Source organism: Dermacentor silvarum, chromosome 10 (genome assembly GCF_013339745.2).
Source record: "Dermacentor silvarum isolate Dsil-2018 chromosome 10, BIME_Dsil_1.4, whole genome shotgun sequence".
In the NCBI taxonomy this organism is placed as follows: Eukaryota; Metazoa; Arthropoda; class Arachnida; order Ixodida; family Ixodidae; genus Dermacentor; species Dermacentor silvarum.
Genome location: NC_051163.1, coordinates 102,122,416 through 102,141,276, shown reverse-complemented (window position 1 = coordinate 102,141,276; position 18,861 = coordinate 102,122,416). Strand labels below are relative to the sequence as shown.

At 42.3% G+C, this 18,861-nt stretch overlaps 1 long non-coding RNA gene across 2 annotated transcripts in view; it reads left to right on the top strand.

The window, feature by feature from the left end:
- The window catches only part of LOC125940662 (uncharacterized), a 24,516-nt gene extending 8,660 nt beyond the window's left edge, over nucleotides 1-15,856 (top strand). The window contains exons 1-2 of one of the 2 annotated variants that reach the window (XR_007463861.1): nucleotides 1,350-1,567; nucleotides 2,769-15,856. This is a non-coding gene — a long non-coding RNA (uncharacterized LOC125940662). Of the gene's footprint in view, nucleotides 1-1,349; nucleotides 1,568-2,768 lie in introns of those variants that run through there. The other variant, XR_007463860.1, reaches the window with a different exon arrangement.
- Nucleotides 15,857-18,861: the final 3,005 nt, after the last annotated feature.

Below are 18,861 nucleotides of genomic sequence, written 5' to 3'. Positions count from 1 at the left end.
TCAGAAACACATTCATTTGTGTGGTGGTAAATAAGTTTAGATCTGCGACGCCTTCCATGTAATAACTGCAAAATTTTGCAACTTAGTATGAGACTTAATATAACATTAAAGGTTATGATCCTGCATATCTTTTCATATGTAATGCGCTATTTTATTTTGGTTGTGAATGCAAGCTGTGAGAGATGTATCCTAGCCGATCGTTGCCTGCTATGTATGAAAGGAAGATTGTACAGGACGGGTTTTCTCAGGACCGATTGTACAGGGAGGCCGGGTACTGCGCCGCGCGCTCCCGTCCGGGCGGCTGTACCTTGAAAGCTATCTGCGGCGGGGGCAGTGTCCTTCCTTTCTGCGCTGTGTTTTCGTGGCTTAATTCGTGTTAATGCGAGTGGCGGGACGAAGGTCAATTCGCTCACTGCTGCTGCCGCGCTTATTCTCTACAGTGTTGTGACAGCGACTTTCTACGGTGATCAAGTGAGATGCAGTTCATGTTTGTTTGGGCGCACGTGAAACCATGCTTGTTTAGTTCGTATGCTATGTTTACAAATTTATACGACCGATAAAACTACTATCCTTACTTTGTATAGCTGTCCACTAGTTTGCTATCGCAGTTGATGCTTCGCCTTTCGGCCGAAACTGCGACTTTTCTTGTTTATTTTTTAAAAATTCTATTGCAGTGACAATGATGCATTGGGTTTTGCCCTTCTTTCTGTGCACGCCTCTTTTCTTTCATGCTTCTTTCCGCGGCCGTACCAGCTACGTGCGCATTGAAATGCGACTTCCGTGCTATCGGGGATGCCACACGGTCGCGCTTTCCGAGGTCTAGTACCGCGATCGTTCGCGTTTACCGCCAGCTTCCCGGCCTTTGTTTCTGGCACGCGATCGTGTGCGGCTACTCCCCACCGGTGTCCATGCTTACCTGTAACAGCGCGCTTGTGAAAGCTGGCCCCTCGCTCTCGTAGCTTCCACTGCATAGGCACAGAAAGTTGTCCCACAGTACAGGAAGCCAAAGAGGTGGGCGGTCGGCGGGAGTGGTGGGCGGCAAAGCCACCGCCGCCCACCGTGGGGAGAACCCTGACTGCAAACCGTGTACAGGTCCAAGCAGGGTGGGTAAAAAGCTAAACAAAGCCAATATAAACAAAGATGATAGTTTCAAAGCATAAAATTGTGGCGAAAGGCAAAGACATGTACCAGGCAAAGCTGAATGGACCAATTTATCTCTTCACAAACACGTCACTCACCCAGCGCATAGAAAGCTTCCCCAGCAGGGTGAGGGTTTTTCTGGTAAGGAAGTGTTCGAGGAAAGGGGGGGGGGGGAATGTGAGAGACATGGATGACAAGAAAGGGGAAGGTCACTATAGACGGGCAGATACACTGGTGCATGCATAGTACATGTTCTCTCCGAGGCAGACTTACTGCTGTGCTTTTGACCTGTCGCTGATTATAGTGCCTCTTTTCTTGGCTGCAGTGGTGGAACATCTGCGTCAATTGTGCCAAATTATGCCATCATGCTCTGAAACGGCATTTTAGTGGAAAATTGCGCAGATTCTGCACCAAAGAAATCATAAGAGTGAGTCTCCTTCCGTTGATGCTGCCTTGATAGTAAAACTGCAGCCAAAGCTTGAAGAACGCTGTCATTGTCGCTGTCCTCGTCGCCATCAGCATCATCCTGAAAGTCGGTGGAGTGGCCATGGCTATGCGGATATAGCCGATGCCATCAGTTCATTTGTGGTTTTGTAGCTTTTGTTGCATTTCTCCACAGTGGATGTTTCAACGTACTAATTGACCCTCAATATAATGCCGCTGCATGCTTCTTTTCTTTTGTGTGTGCCATTTATACTGCTCTTTGTTATATCTCATACCAGCATAGCACGGAGTTTGCACAAGGATGTTGCCTTGGATCAAAAAGAATCCTCGTATAACATCGAGTTGCAAATTGTTTAGAATACCTGTTGGCAGTGCCAACAACTATGTAATATGTGTGCTCTACTGGTGACATTTTTTTTTATGAGTGGGGACCTTCCTTGAAACTTTGCACAATTGGAAAAGCAGATTCTGTGGTTGTCATTGATTCAGCTTTCACATGTTTCACAGCAAAGTTATGCAGGACAGATTTTGCATATTACACAAGATCTGTTGATGTTTCTCCTGTAACTTTTATTTAGCCGCACACTTTCTGGAACGTGGTATTATTGATGTCTTCTAGTTCCACAAACTCTTTTCCTCGTCTGCATGAAGCATGCTTGAAACGCAACACCTGTTACAAGTCGAATAGAAGCGGCTTGACAGTGTGATATACTAGTTTGGTAATTTTAACCTCAACTAAAGCCAGGATAAAGCCAGGATTACTAAATTTGTAAAATTATTTCAGGTAAACTTGAGACTGTATCTGGTATAGGCCTGTGCCAAAGGGTTTAATGGTTGTTCCACCACCGTGACTGTAACACATGCATTGACTTTATTAGCTCTGCTTCTTTGCAAGTTATTCTACACGAGTGAAATTTACCAACTTTGTGATAGTGGCAGTAAAGTTGAGTGACAGAGAAACAAAATGTGCACGAAGCTTTCACTTGGCAGCTCGCTGTAACATGAGGACAGCTTATTTTTCTTTTAATTTGATAGTTTGCTTGAAGCTATTTAACCACGGGTAAGTCCTACCCATCAGTGAAAAGTTTTGGGCGAGTGGTGGTCTGTAACGATTGTGTTCATTACTAAACTTTGGCTTTTCCATGGTATAATACTGTTGTCCTTTATTATTGCTTCGTTCACAGGCAAGGTAGCAGAAAGTAGACTTGGCAGAGCTTCTTCCACCAATGGTGGTCAGTGTTGGTCACCGAGGACACATCCAAGATGGACAAGATGCAGCCACGCGAGTGCTGATTTTTTTTTTAAAGTGGGAGAGCAATCAGCACTCACCGATGCAGAACTTGTGGGAAGGAAGGAGCTGTACTTTGTGCAATTTGTGCCCACACCGTGCTGCACATTGCATCGCACATGCAAGACCACATGTACATTTAGCAGAGAGAAACCTTTAATGTGCACTACATGACTGCATGCATTCAAGCAGAAGGCGCCCTGTCAACGCCACGTCTGCACCTACAAGCGCTGATGTGATCCGTGCCAGAATTTTGTGCTGTGCGGTGTTTTTGCTTCGAGTGTCGGAACCAATTTTTGGGTGAATCGGCACGAGGAAGTGAACTGTGGTGTGATTTGATTGTTTGTGCATTTTTGCTTTGAGTGCCGGCTTCATCTTTCGTAGTAAATTGATGTGAATGAGGACATTGCCCAGTAATGTGAAACTGGCGATACGACTGTTGCAAGCTATGTTGCAAATGATGAAAAGCCTTGGGGGAGGCATTTATTTGTTTTTCTCTTTTCCAAAATCACATTGCTCAAACATCTCTGTGTCTTTGTGTGTATTCCTAATTCACATTTCTTGGAGGTGTTTATTTTATGTCCGGGATTCAGATTGCGTGATGTCTAGTCAGCTTGTGCAACCTTTTTTTGTCGTAGCATGATCACCGGTGTTATCATATCTTTCTCTGTCTGAAACAACATCCCAACTTCCCTAAAAACTGCTAATGGCATCTTCTATGAAAAATCTCAATGAAAAATGCATACTCCTAAAGTGGATTTAGGACATGCTTCTTTGAATTCTCTATGTGTGCTTCCCCATGCATCTTGTTTGACCTAATCAATATGGCAGACGTTGATCTAGAAAGGTAAATAAGGTATCAGCGTGTAGTGGGTAGTGACTATCCCTGCCATGCTTCACTCCTCGTGTCATCCATGCTCTTGGAAATCGTACTGTAATGTCAACACTGCGGCTAGTTGGAAGTCAGCCATGTTATTTAGGGCAAGTGAGATGCGTAGGAAAGCCTACTTATGGAATTGTGCCTATCGTACATTATAGGTTGATTAAATTTTGCGCAATGGAAAGTTTCAGTTGCTCGCTCTTTATAATGTGCAGTTTTGTTGCAGAGGCTAATGGTTCGGTCTCGCGTGAATTTCCTTTAATGTTGCGAGTGTGTTGCTTTCATGTTGGGAATGCTATGCTACACTTGAATGTGCATGGCACTCCTGATAAATTACTTGACACAAAGCTTTAGAGTGAGGCTATAACTGCGAGATGGGAGAGAGCTATTCTTGTGTTAAAAAAAAAAAAAACAATGATGCCCTAAAAGGTGGACCCTTAAGGTTTCAAGACAGTGAAGGGAGGGGTGACAGGTTTCAGTGAGGCAAGGTTGTGGAAGGAATTTTGAAGTCTTTAGGTCGAGAAGTAATCCTTTCTAGAAACTGTTTCATGCAGTAACTTTCAAGTCATCAGATCAACACTGCACGAAGTGCATTGATTTTCTGAGCTACATTTTTGTTCTGCATTGCTGCATATTGAGTATGCCTCATATGCCGATGGCTACTTATTTGCTACTTATTTCACTTACTAGGTAAATGATATTTAAAGAGATTAACAACTAAATATGTGTTGCTAGAAGTTGGTTGCATTCTCGTAACTCACATGTGGGTTTTTTAAAGTTTGGCACAACTTAGCCTAACCACCTTGTATAAAATGCAATTGACAGAAGGAAAAAACATATATCGCAGAAATAATTGAACAGTTTGAAAGAATAAGTTGCATGATTATTGCCTTGATGAGCAAAAGGATATCTTGCAGCAGGAATCGCAATTGTTGGCCTCCCTCACATGCCACTGCATCGAGCATAGGCCTCCATAAACACGATCCTGACTTCAGATAGGAAGAGTTTACTCAAGGTTTGGCCACTATGGACTGTACATTTGGCATGGAGAAAAAAAAAACTAGGTTCTAACTTAGCATTGCTCTCCAAGTATGCTTAGTTAGATTGACGTCTCGATAGCTGTGCGTGTGTGCATCAAGAGTGACCTCGCACACTCTATTTAACAAAGGGACGCTTCTGTACCTCGTATCTCTTCCAAACTTGCCATTTACTGCACGCTGATGCATTCACGTATGCTCAACATTTTTTTGTTAGATACCTCTAAAGTAGATGAAGTCCACTTATAATGCTTTAGTAAAAAAAAAAGTAAAAAAAAAAAGCAGATACCACGAACATCACATTTCAGTCCCTTTATGTGCTTAATCAGTCATCTTACATCTGTTGTGTTCATTTTGGTGCTCGGCTTAACTTCGTTCCTTCATTGAAGCACTGGCATTGTCTCCCACAGATGCAGCAGCAACGAGTGATGCTGGCGACGGAGCTTCAGTTCTTTTCTATATTCCCAAGGAGGCAAATCAGTCCGGGCCAGACGGGCATCGTATCATCCAAGGCATTGGAGAAAGTGGATCTCGAGCTCGCACGATCGGCATGCGGAGGGAGCCTCTCCACTGTGACCTCTGCCCATACGCAACGCGCTATACAAACCACTTCACAGACCACATGAGGACTCACAGTGGAGAGAGGCCCTTCAAGTGCATGATGTGTTCGGCTACATTCACAAAGATGACAAGCTGTCGGCGCCACATGCGAAGTAAACATTTATAGATGAGGGTAGCTGTATGGGTCTGTTAGGTCGTCTTCTAATTTATTGTAGCGCAGGCGACATGGCACGATGATAGGAGGCAGAGGAGACAACACTGTACAGTTGTTGGTTATAGTGTTTGTTTGCTAGCCATGCAAGTGCCACGCCATGTCCTTGTGGTTTGAATTGCGGTTGTCCTTATTGCTGACCGAAGGTGCGACCACAAATTTTCTGCAGACTATTTGCTGCTAGAACCGATCTTGCAAATAGTAGAGGGTTTTAGCTTGTCCATAAATAATTGCATCTTATATACTGATGACAAGGCAAGAAGTGAAGAAATTCTGTTGAACAGTTATTAAACTAATACAGTAGAACCTCGTTGATACGATCCTGTTACGTACGATTTCCCCAGTGCCAACGTTCGCGATCAACAACACAGTGACCTAATGGAGTTACGCTTTATTTTTACTGGTTCATGCGTTCCCGGAAACACAATTGTCTGCCCGCTAGGACCCCTGCAAACAAGAAAATGCTTGAGGCGCGTGCAATCGAGAACCGTATATAGCAGCCTGCCACATCAGCTTCCCTGCAATGCTCGCCCGCCCGTCTCGCATAAAAACGCCAGCATGCACTCGACCTCTTATTCCAGTACCAACAAATCTCCTCCTAGGTCGTCGCATCACCATTGCCGCCAAGCATATTGCAATAAGCATCTTCACCTATTTGTTTTACAGTGCGTATGATGTAGTGTCGTTGGTAGCGTACTGCACGCATTTAGTAGGTGAAAATCCATACGCGCCGCCGTTTCCTGCAGCAGGCGGCACGATGTGAGCGTCGCGTTGTGCTTCGGCGGCATCCCGCGTCAGTCACCAGCTCGATTTCGTTTCGGTTTCCCATCGCCATCTTAAAACACTGCGCAATAGGAAAACTAGACGTGTCTGGGGCCGCCGAAGACTCATCAGCTCGACGCGTGTGAGCGTCTCGTGCCTCGTGTGCAACGATGCGCACAACACTTCGCATTAAGTAGATTTCAACTATACAATCGAGTCTGTCGGATTGTTTTGTTACTTTGGATCGGACGTTTTCTCGGATAGCACGTCTTTTCCTGCGTTTTTTCCCCAAAATGGATGAACAAGGTTCTACTGTATATACAATTGTTGAGCTGAATGACAAATGTCCCTAAATGAAAGCAAAACAGTATACATGACAGTCACCCACAGAATCCGGCTGTTAAACTTTGCGAACACCTTAAAAGGGAAACAACTGCCAAGAGTAACGGACTACAAGTTTTGGGTTGGGACCCCTGTACACAGGATTTAACCTGTACAACTAATTGATTAAATAGTTGGCAAAACTAACTAAAGATTAGGGCTACAGTATACGAACGCCTAAGTACGCTTTGCCAGACGTGAAGCTAACAGCTTGCAAAAAATGTTAAGATCGATCATTGAATATGCATGTCGGGCTTATGATCCACACTTTAAGACACTTATAAAACTGGAACAGGTACAACAGTGTTCACTGCATTTTATTTACTATTGTAAACACAGAAACTACTCACTATTTTCACTTTATCAGAATGCAAACTTACCACCTCTCAAATGCAAGAAGCAAGAAGGGCTTATTCTCTTTCACAGTATAATAGGCAACAATGTAGTAATTGATAGAAGCTGATACATGAAAGAAACAGTGTGTCGCGGGTTACAAGAGGCAAACAAAACATAAGACGTGCAGAAGAAGAATGGTTCTCAAAAGGATGCTGTCACTATTAGTTTTTCTTATGAGCATGAGACTGGAACAGGCTACTACCAATCGTTGCAAATGTAGAAAGCCATGAAGGATTATCTTTCGTTGTTCTCTATAGTTACTGGCACCTCAGCATCTTGACTAGTACCTTATCATGCTGTACTTAATTTCTGTTACACTGAGTGTGAGTCTATTGTTATTGATTATTTGTGTTACCAATGTATGCCACATATAGGTCGCTTGTGTTACACCAAGAGTGTTTATTGCAATTTTTTTAGCTGTGTAGTATCACTCCTATGCTGTATCATAAACAGGACTGATAGTGTTTGTAAATAAATAAGTATTGACATGTTTGGGGGGATAGCGGAAAAGTGCATGGCAGCAACAATGCTGGTAGCAACACCTGGTGTCGCACAGTCTAACCATGAAACAAAGCTAATGCTACAGTGACATGTTATATTCAACAGAGCAATAAATAAGGCTAGTTGCATTTAAATTTCGGTAAGGAAGCAAGCTTTTCGAAAAGCACAACACGTGGAGACAACTCGAGAACGCAAGTTTTCGTTTTGTCTCTTCGTGTAGTGAGTTTAAGTCGGCGCGTTTCGTGAAATAAATGTTGTATACCGCTTGCCACTGTTACAAAGCTTTGCTAGCGAAATAATTGTAAAATGCAGCACCTTTATTATTTTACTTTGACGATACCGCTGATGTGGCGCAAACATTTTTCAAAATGTAGTTGGATAAATCATCACGAGGTGTTACTGCCAGCATTGCTGCTGCTGTCCGCAGCTCTACGAATAAATTAATACGTAAACGGTTAGAAGTTCTTGCAGACAAGCTAAAACTCTGTATTTTCCACTTGAATTCACTACAGAGCAGGTGCTCAGAAAGTGGTCGCATTGCAGGCAGCAGTGAGGCGAGATATAAGAATTTGCAAATTGGCTGCATTCAGTGGCAATATTGCTCAGATCTTGAAAAAGTTCTGGAAAAAGCACATTTCTCGATGAGCTGAAAATTTTTAAAAGCAATCCAACCTTGTCTTAGAGTAACAGTGCATGGGACAAGATGAACAGAAGAAAACGGACAATGCTTTGTCCATTTCCTTCTGTTCGTCCATTCCAATGCTCTGTTACTCTATTTAACTTTAACATGTACCAGCAGGTCCAACTTGGCATTTTTTTGTAGAACCTTGTCTTGTGTTCCCGAACTCTTGCCGCTTGTCACAGTACTGTGTAGACCTGTACACACTTGTTATAATGGTGGCCGCTATCTTGCACATTTTGCATTGTATGTGCATAAAATTAACCCTTTTATTAAGTCATTGTTTTGTGCTGATTGTAGCATGATCCTCCATCGGACCATAATGAAAGTGAACAGTCGGAACTCAATGCTGTCCATCAGCACTTATTTCAGAGTTACATAAGGCAGTAAATTTCCTGGTTAATTTTTGTGGTCATGCATACTGTACTTCACAGAGCAAGCTGCTTGGATGTGTTGTGACCAGCTAAAATTGAAATTTAACAGATGGCATTTTGATGACACTCAGTTCAGTTTACTGTGTATATCATAACCTTTAACCCAATGCATGGCGTACCATCTCTCCATCAACCGGGCAAACATCTAGATCATTCTATTAAAGACAGCGTCTCTGTCTCTTGATTCAGTTTATTTCACGTTATGGAATAGTAGATTTTGAGAGGCAATGGGTTTCTGTTAGGCCTACATTGAATTGCTTCCCTTAACTTGCATGGTGATGAAACATTGTGTAGCCATGGTCCAACTCAGTATCAAGTCTGGAGATTTATTGCAAAATCACGTGACTGCATGATTGCCTGCAGTTTGTTTTCAACCTTTATCTTTTTATAATGTGTAAGCCAAGGCATGGACATAGCTCTTAAAATTTTGTTTCTGTGGTTTATTTCTGTTCACGAAGTCAGTACCTGATGTTCTGCTGGCTTTTGAAATATGCTTTGAATGCTATTACCAGTCGAGAATGCATGCGCTTGGACGTCAGGGCAACTTGAGCTAATGTTATTACGAACAGACTTCTCTTCATCATGGCAATATCTGTTACCCTGATATGTCCACTTGTCAAAATGTTTCCTCCAGTGACATCTCTCTTGTTTGAGTACTGTTTATTACCACTTGTCCATTTGTAGAAAGTATGCAAGCTTTACATTTTATACCACCATTTATTTAACTGCACCAAAGTAAAAAAAAAAATTATAGCTTTAATAATCACTGTGACATTATCGTTACTGACCAAGTGTCCAGCTTGACAGCCTCTAGGTAAGGAATAAGTTATAGTGTTATGTGTGCGATTAAGAAAGTTACAATGACTTTTAATTATCAATCTTGGGTGGCTGCAAAAGAGCAGTTTGGAGCCCATCTTTGACATTATCTAGCTGTGCAAAGAAATTTTTATTAGACAATCTCCTGTCAGGGCTACACGAACAAATATTTCTCACTCAAAGGCTCTCTGAAAGCAAAACTGACACATAATGAATAGCGCCTTGAGATTGGTCTGCTTTCGTATTTCTCTTGTCACTTTATTTTTCTAATGGTAAGCAGTTAATGGCTATAACACGGGCATAGCAGCGAACACCTGCTGCTGAAAACTTCTTGCAATGCAGAAAGGATGCACGATGGAATGATATAAATTTATAGTGCCACTGGCACCCAGACATTGCACTGGCACCAAAGAAGAGGGGAAAATGAAGGATCCACAAGTACGAGTGCATCGCAAGTGCAAGATGTGCCGTATCAGTGGTGACCGTGCCCGCATGACAAAATGCAGGGCGGCGATAATAATCTCACAGGTGCCCTCCTTCTGCATCAGTTTCACTCTCAGAGAGCCTATGTGAAATAATTGTTCATATGGTTCTTACAGGGGCTTGTTTAAAGGCCAACTGCAATGCAATTTTGGACCGTGTAAAAAGCCTAGTTTAAGATGGTTTAGATATTGAGGCCTTGCAAAATTTGAGTGGTAGCGTCCTGAAAAGCTGGGAAAACTGTTCTTGATACCAAAACTGCAAAAAGCACTACCACTGCTGCTCGCAATAAGTGACGGATGACCTAGAGTGAGCGGCTCCTTATCATGACCTCACAGATGAAGCAGTGCCCGCGACGTGCTGAAAAATCTTAGGCTAGCACTTGAGTCATAGCGACGACTACCGGGTGCATTTGTCGTCTGCTAGGTGCTGTTTAAAGGCTGCTAACAAGAAATATATGTATGATTAGCAGCCTGTAACTTCGCGAAGATGGCTGTAGTGGTATGCACTACTCGTAACAAGTTTAGTCGAAGGGAAATTTTGTTGCATTTGGGCTTTAGCGAAAACGTTCTCACTGAGCTAGATAAGTTTTGAGGACGGGTTCCAAACTGCTCATTTTCTCGTCACCTAAGGTCACTAATAACTTAATTTACATCAGTGATTAGACACGTAAGTGCGTAAATTTTTATCTAAAAACTGCCAATATGGACACTTCAGTTGTAACAATCATGGCGCCATGATTTGCATTGCTCTAATTTAAACATTCGGTGCATCTAAATGAACCCTGTGTACAACTTCATAATCGAGAATTTGTGTCCACATTGTGTACCCATTCAGTATAGCAAGGCCTGTTGACTAGAAGAAAAAGTGAAGTGGTTAAGACTTTCCTATAATAAGCAGTAGACTTGAACTCAAATTTAGCACTTACTGTCACTTTGATCAAGGAAATGAGGGAGCCGAGACAAAAAGCTTTGTGTCTAGCTGGGCCCGAGTTACCTGTACGTAGTTTTGAACAGTGCACAAAATTCTACATCAAATGTAGTACCTATATAAATCAAACTTTCCGATGAAATGCACAAAACAGTTTTAAATTTTATATATGCACTGAAGCAGAAACTAATAACTGAAAATGCTTTGATACATGATGCACACAAAATATGTAGTAATCTATTATTGTAACCAAGTTAACTGATCACTGGTAAAATATTTCTGTAGGATACAGCGAGGGCATTCACTGAAAGCAGTACCCTATGTCTGTTCAGTACAGGACAGTTTAATGGCCTTCTTACAACACGTGCACAAGTGACATTCTTGATTGAACTTGATAACTTAACATTTGTTTGCTGTAATTACTGCAGCTGGTGGGGGTTTGCTCACATTTCTGTTGGCAAACGTATCTGCTGGATGTATTATCTGCAGTAGTGGGAGGTAAACGGTTTTTATGTTTGAGCAAACAGAAATCATATATGTGAGTTGCTTTTAAAAAGTATATAGTGTTGAAAAGATGGTGCCATAGCTAGGTCTCACGGCCTACCATAAACACCCTCAATGGAATGCAAACACATTTTTGCATGAGGATATGTTTCTAATAATTACGAGATTGTGTAGTTGTTTCAGTGTTCAATGATCAGTGTTTTATGCTTGATCTCTTTTCGTTTATTACGCCTTAAGGAACGTAGGCATCACATTAAGCTTGTGTATTGTCTTTCACACCTTAAGGAACCTAGGCATCACATTAAGCTTGTGTATTGTCTTTCATTCTAACTGTTCTTTTTTTTCTGGCCACCCTGCTCTTCATTGTTATTCCATGGTTGTTGCCAGCAATACATATAAAATAAATTATCATATTTAATATGTACGGGTGCGATGGTTTTTCCAAGTGTGTATGACCCTGTACTTAGCTTGTTCCTCAGTTTTGCACTGTCTTCTGCATCGGTGCTGTCTGAAGCGCCCCAGAAAGTGCTTCTATTGATGGAAGCGCACGTGATGCCACAAGAGCTTTTATCAATGAGCAAGAATAGTTCTGTCCCATGACTCAAAGCTCGGTTTCCTGCAACCCCCCATCTCCCCAGATGTACTTTTTCGGCAGGCTAGTTGGTTCATACTGACTTTTTAGTGTGCTACACAAAACTTTCACTGTAAGGTGCAGAAAAAAAGAAAGATGTGAGAGGAAAGAGTGCGAACAGTCTGCCTTCCTTTTTGTCGTGTCTCTCCTTTTTTTTTTGCACCTTACAGGTTTCCTGCAGTACATTATAAAATGTAAAACCCCTAGATGATGTTGCCCGCCACATTTCACTAGGGTGCCTCTGTCTTTATTGCCCACCGCTCCGTTTAGGGTGGCGACGACTGCTTCGTCTGCTACTGTGCCTGCCTTGTCTGTGCCCAATCCTTGGCAGAGCATAGCTAATGCGCGAGTGAAAAAAGTTTTTCAAGGAAAGGAAGAGCATTTTTTTGCCGATAATAATGTGCATAAAATCAGCAATGAACATTTGCAGTTAGGGGATTCAGTTGTTGCCCTTTCTTCAATTTTATAAAATTTCAGAACAGCAGTTCTAACTTTTGTTAAATACAGGGTGTTTTTTTTATACTATAGAGATATTTTTAATAAAAAGGTATGAGCGTAGCAAACACGGCACTTTTGGCAAGTTTCTAGTTGAGGTGGGCATGCTTTGCCACTAATGACGAGTTTCAGAAGGATAAGAAAAATTCGTTACTTTTTTACTAGTGTCTTGGGGGTTGTTTAAATGGCAAATTTGGAAGCAGTAAAATTTTAATGCATCCCCCATTTTGAAAATTCTGTTTAATTGCGCTCTATTTGAAACATCTAATTTCAACACTCAATCCAGGCAATGTACACAGATAATATCAGTGTGTAAGAAATATGTACTTGTAATATTGAATATAATGAAGATGTTGGATGGGACTTTGTTATGACAAGGTTGCATGAAGTGTGGACATCCCTGCACAGTACGCATTTGGTGCATTAAGGCTGTCTTTCTGAGCCACTCAAGAATGAAGATTGGGAAGTTGGTGTGTCAGAAAAGCGTGGTTTGAGGCTGTGACAACATGGTTTTATGCGCAGCACACAGGCTTATACGCAAAAGCATACTCGCTTTCTTCTTTTTTTTAATTATAATTTTAAGAGCATATTAACGAAAGTGTATGTTGCAATATAATGCTATTCAGGAGGAGGTCCCAAACTCAGTGACTGTAATGCAAACTCTTGTATAAAGTGTATGTAAGAATGTAAAGAGCAGTTGTAATGGAATAAATTACAAGCAGTCATACTATTAGTCGCCTTCATTAACAAAGCTGTAAAATGCAGAAAATATTCAAGAAATAATGTGTCTTGCAGGACATGGCATTGACTTGCCATGCAAGTTCCTTGTGTCTTGAATGAATGTTTCAAAAAGTGAAATGCAGTGGCATTACCACTGTTTGGGTGACGTCTGTATTACAGAAATAGTGAACCCCATAAACATTTAGTCATGTCTTTTTGTTGCTTTTGTCACTTTGTATGACTGTTTCGTAAGATATGATGTTAAGCCAAAGTACCAGTAATATTTCTTTTATCCTGCAGTGTTTTCTTTATTTTTCACATTGTCATTTTGTAAGCTATGTGGTTTGTTTCTAGTGTGTGTTTATGGTCAAGGAATTCATTGCAACTCATGCTGTTGCTTTTGTCAAGTGTCTCTGCATGCCTGTACGGCAACTGTTTCACAAGGAGATGGTTTCCCTGTGTAGTTGGAATCGAAAATTACTGCTCGTGTTATTTTGTCTTGTTCTCTGTCCCACGTGTTGACGCTATTCATGCCTGACATTGCCACGCAAGCTGGCCTGCACTGCTTCAAAAGTACTTGGCATTGCAATTTATAATACATCAATGTTGTCTGCTTTAGATGTACTATTAGGTACACTTTATGGAATTGTGATGTCACTTTTCATTGCTTAGTTAGTTATAAACTTGATAGTTTTGTTTTCTGAAAATTTATTTCTGACAATATTTGTTTAAAAATTGACGGCCTAATTAAAAGACTCCGCCTCAGCAGTCACTAGAATTTAACTTTTTCTTTCAAGTACAACAAACCTCACCAAATTTGGTGCAGTGGTTGCCAAAAAATATTTATATTTTCCCATGTGTTTAGATAGGAGCTCCTTAGCTAAAGCTTCCTCCTAATGTCTGAGAACAGAGCTTCTCTGCTCTAGTCTGTGTATTAGAACACGAGCAATTTAGAAAACCCATAAGTAATTTATTTTACTCAGTTACTTGATGCTCTGCTGCTATTTAATAATCTGTCGCATTACGGATGACAGTACATAGACGACTTGAACACATTGCTTTTCTAGGCATGTGTTCTCCCTCTAGCACAATAATAATGGCGTCATGCGCATATGGTGGTGGTTTGCAATTTATTCCCAGATAAAATATGGCAAGCAGCCATGTTTTGCCAAACCATGCGAGCCAAGAAAATGTTTTCGTGCTGTGAGCGTGAACAAACCATTAGTAAGCGCAAAGTTTTCTTTAGTTAGAAGGTGTCTGACTAATAGTGCGATTAACTGTCATTGACATGTCTACTCTGCCCTGTAGCTTGGCCCTTCCCGTGTAATACTCGTGTCTTCTCTCTTCGCAGCTGCATCAGGACGAAGCACTCGAGGTGAGGGGCGGTCATTTCTCCAGTGGTGGACGGTGAGGGAGAATGTCGAAGAGGCAGGCACGACTGAACCGAACAAGCCACGCAAGTTTCGCCAAGTCATCGGGAACGCCAGTAAAGGCGCCGACGTTCGGAGAAGGAAGACTTCCAAGTGTAGAGAACCGCTGCTGTGCGTCCTCTGCCCGTACACTACGCCTCACGTGACCCACATGAAAGACCACATGCGAACGCACAGTGGGGAGAAACCCTTCAAGTGCACCAAATGCCCTGCTGCGTTCACGCAGGCAGCAAACTGTCGGCGCCACTTACGCGCCCACTTGCGACAGAAAGCTACGCCGACCTAATTATTTCCATGTGCTCAACGCTTGTGAGCTCTAGCGCTCGTGTTTTGTGCAGAAGTGCGGGAGAGGAACTCAGTGATGGACGTTTTGTGAATGCCATAGGGGATCTGAGTGCTCCAGAATGCTTTTGGACAGGACCACAATGGCACACGTACATCGAACCTGGGCGTTGCTTTTGTTGGTCTTTCAAGATAGAAAAAAGAGGACCCAGTTGGATGTAGAAATGATTATTATGCTAGTTGGTGCACTACTGCTAAATAGTGATGCTCCAGTGTGAATAGACAGTTACTATGGTGGGACAATGTAAAAATAATGTAGACAGGATGACAAAGGCACACATACGAGAAACACGAGCTCTGTATTTGCATTGGCATGAAGTATGTTTCCAACTTGGGTTGCCGGCCGTTAAAGCACGTAGGATGTAGAGGCGCTGTGGTGTGAGCACCAAATGCCAGCCATTATTGAAAAACCACCATTTGGCGATTTCTTGCTTACCAACTTTGACAATGAGCGGGCTTTAACCTTACCTCTTCATACTTGAGCTTTGACATTGAAGAGCAATGTGCCAACCAACACAGGAATGAGCATGTTTGAAATAATTCAGCTTTGTCTTCTGTTCCCATGTTGCATTGTCATTCAACAGTTTGTTGCACTTGGTTTTGGTTGCAGCAGGAAATGTACACATCGGTAGTTTTTTTTTCTGTGTTCCACTTGTGAGACAACAAAACCTTCAAATCTTGTTGTTAAAGCTGCATGTGTAAACTGTTGGCACTGCCAGACGATTAGTGCTGGTGGAATTTTCCTGGCTTGGAAATGACTAAAGTATAAAATAAAATTTGACAAAGAAAAAAAATGTGTGTGTAGAAATAATTAAACAGTTCCCAAAGAATTAGTTGCATAGTGATTGCCCTGATGAGCGAAATAACGATTTCTTGCAGCTGGGGCCACACTTGTTGACTTTTCTGTTTCCAGTATGGGCCTGCATAAACAAGATCCTGATTTCAAGTAGAAAGTTTCTGCTGTAGGGTTGCACATAATGGACCATTAGGAAGACAACATGCCGACCAAAATCGTGTTGTCGAAGGGGTTAGATGGTTCGGCTTCCACACGCAAGCTGAAACATTAACCCTTCGCCAACACCATTTCGGTCGGCATTCTGTTAATTATGATTCTAATATGAATCTGCTTCCCGACCAGACGAGATGTCATCCAATTATTGATTTTACAATGGCCCATACTTGGCACCATTGGCTCTCCAAGTATGATATTGAGTGCACAGATTGTGGTGATTGGGTTGTCCCGACAGCTGTGCATGCATGCGTCATGGGTGACCTTCTACACACTTATTTATCAAAGGGACATTTTTATACCTAGTATCTCTTACGAACTTGCTATTTGGTGGACACTATTACGCACTCTTGTATGCCCAACATAAATATGCACGACCAATGGTGGGATCTAACCACTGTCCAGCAGTTACAGCAGCCGAATGCTGTAACCATGACGTCATGATCGCACACATGCTTCTTTTGTACCAAAGTCGTTCTCTTAATGTCTGGTGCATGCGTCACATGCATCAAGGGCTAGTTTCTCGCATACTTTCCTCGTTACTGCTAACACTTAGAGAAATTGAGTTAGATTGCACTGTCTTCAGTTTTGGCCCATATTTTCTCTTGAATGTGGAGGAAGTTACCCCATAGCATAAAAAAAAACTGGGTGCCACGAACATCAGATGTCGGTCCCATTAAATGCTTAACCACTCATCTTCATTTCAGACCGTGGCTTAAGTTGGCGCCTTCACTGCAGCACTGACATTTGTCTCCCACAGATGCAGCACCATCGAGCGATTCTGGCGAAGTCATTTCATTTCTCCAGTCATTGATGGCAGATCCTCCCGAAGAGATGAATGAGTTCAGGCCACGTGGCCATCGTTTCTACCAAGGTGGCGGAGAAAGTGGTCCTCGGGCGTGCTGGATCAAACAGAAAAAAAAGCCAGTTCCTCTGCAACTTCTGCCCGTACGCAACAAACTTTTCGTCCCACATAAAAGACCACATGCGGACTCACAGTGGAGAGAGGCCTTTCAAGTGCTCGCAGTGTACGGCCACGTTCACGACTAAGGCAAGCTGTCGACGCCACCTCCGAACTGTACATCAAGAGGGTTGATAGCTGGGGGAATGCATTGCTGCAAACTACACAGTAAGAGGTGACATGAGGTAAGAAAGTGAACAGGACGTGTGCTGACTTACAACAGAGTTTACTGAAAAACTAAGAAACCTTATATAGTATGCAGCCAGAGTGTGATGTTACTGTCACAGCTGGAAAGATACAAGCATATGTAAACAACAGCATGTTTCATGTTCTTGTGTAAATTGATCGTAAATCTGATCACTGATCGTAAATTAGTTGTCTTAATTGAGAGGTGGCTAACTCGTCCCTAATGGTGTGAAATGACTCGATAATCCCATGCTTTATGGATCTTCTCTCTTTTGACAGAAGTACTGCGTTTATTGGAACGCTTGCACCCACAGTTTCAGCAATGCATTGGCAAATCTAATCTTGATGTCTCCGAAAGAGATCACATGTACTGTCTTAATCTGAGGTTAACCAGTGAAGCTTGTACCAGTGCATTGGAGAGCAAACTTTGTCCCTCGAGGAAGTGTGGAGCCCGCAGCAAATTTGCATAAAAATAATGAAGGCTCACCGGGCAGCATCGAGGGGCACTGACACAAACTAATTTCTCGACTCATCTGCGGTGGTACAGCAGCTTCGCCATTGGGCAGCTAAGCATAAGGTCAAGGGTTCAACATCTTGCTGGCCCTCTTGCATACAGAGCAGAATGTAAAAGCTCTTACGGAATGTGCTTCAGGTGCACATCGTAGAAGCCCATGCTTGATCCAGAGCATACAACTGTTGCATCCCTCCCAGTTTTGTTTGCAGCTTTGAGACTTTATTTCTTTGGTTCCTTCTTTCTGGACTTGGAGGCTTTTATGATTAGCATTCAACGTCCTTGAAAAGTACATCATTGCTAACCTATGGCATGGGAGCCTGGAAGATAACAAAGAAGCCCAGAGAAAAAGATGAGGCAACAAATGATGTGGTAGAAAATTATAAGCATGACGTTAAGAGATGGGAAGACAACAGTGCAGATCGGAGGGCTGCACTGTTGAGCAGATTGCGCATTGTGTAGAGCAGGTAATCGACAGTCTATCATAGACTGGAATGGACACCCAAGGCAGGGTTGATGCATTTGGGGTTGTGTGACAAGTGCAAGATTTTTGTAGACTTGGAATAAGGTCAGCTGTTGGAAGAAAGAGAGGAACTAGAGATATCTGTGGGACTGTAATGAGAATGGATGGATTGCTGTTGCTGCCGATTTCGAATATGTCTTAAAATGTAGCCGTGCACCCAGCTATTTCAGAATAGAACTCGAAATGCTTCAGAACAACAAATAATTAATGGTAGCATTAATAATTGTAGTCAGCTCTGGCTGTTTCAGAAACAGTACTGGGAAACTTGGCTAGCTGAATGATCATAATGATCATATGGTATCGAAGCTGATAACAGCAGTTCACAAAACAGTGGCATAAAAAAGAGTATGCGAGTTAAGTTGTCAGTTGGTTTTTACGCGCAAGCATAGATGCCTAGTCTCTGAAATTGGCGCAATTATTGCCGCCGCGAGGGAAGATAATCGCTGCATTTGTGCCCTTTCTGTTTGTGCTTTGACGCTGCTGTGCTCACTGGGCATGTTCGTGGTGTCCATGAGCTTGCGTGTAACCCGCGTTCACAAAGTGAAACTTCACTAATTTTTGTTTGCTAGCCTAGCAAACGCTATGCCATATCACTGCTGTCTGTATTGC